This window comes from Mastomys coucha, chromosome X (genome assembly GCF_008632895.1).
Source record: "Mastomys coucha isolate ucsf_1 chromosome X, UCSF_Mcou_1, whole genome shotgun sequence".
Classification (NCBI taxonomy): Eukaryota; Metazoa; Chordata; class Mammalia; order Rodentia; family Muridae; genus Mastomys; species Mastomys coucha.
The window spans coordinates 64,449,017-64,449,736 of record NC_045030.1 but is presented as its reverse complement, the minus strand read 5'-3'; the positions used below and the strand labels follow the sequence as shown (position 1 = coordinate 64,449,736).

At 45.3% G+C, this 720-nt stretch overlaps 1 pseudogene; it reads right to left on the bottom strand.

The window, feature by feature from the left end:
* LOC116086498 overlaps nucleotides 1–176 on the bottom strand; it is a 62,764-nt pseudogene extending 62,588 nt beyond the window's left edge.
* Nucleotides 177–720: the final 544 nt, after the last annotated feature.

The following is a 720-nucleotide window of genomic DNA, read 5'->3' as shown; positions in this document are numbered from 1 at the left end:
TGGGCCTCATCACCCACGTAGGAGTCCTTCTGGCCCATGCCCACCATGACGCCCTGGTGTCGGGGGCGACCTACGATGGACAGGAACATGGCCCTAGGGGCGTCGTCGCCAGCAAAGCCAGCTTTGCACATGCCGGAGCCATTGTCAATGACGAGTGCGGCGATTTCTTCTTCCATTACGATCGGTGAAGGACGGGACGAAAGAGCAGCGGGAAGAAGCACTGTGTGAGCCGACGGTGGATTGTCCAGAATTATTTTTTAAGTACACTGGTATTAATCCTTTTTGTGTGTGTTCTGTGTGTAGTTGTTACCCAGAGTCATCTTGCCTGCCTAACAGAACTATATCTTCCCCAATAAAAGCATAAGATACTTAATGACATATCTGGAATTAATGATGTCTGTGAGCCTATACTGCTCACCCTGAACTGCTCTTAGAGGTATGTTTTTGGTATATGGGAATCAGGACTAATGGACAGTCAGCTAGTGCTATCTCGTTTGTCATGGGAATCAGAGCTGAATAGCTGATCAATCCTTGTGAGTAAACATGTACATCCTAGCATCTTCAATTTCACTTATCTCTAACAAGCCATTTAGCACACTACTTATCTTTGGGGTGTTTAGGAGGCAGTGTTCCTTTGGCTAAATTGCACTTCTGTGATTTAATGTCTCCTAAGAAAATCTCTTGGTAAGCCCTTTATAATATCAATTCTATTGCTTTGAG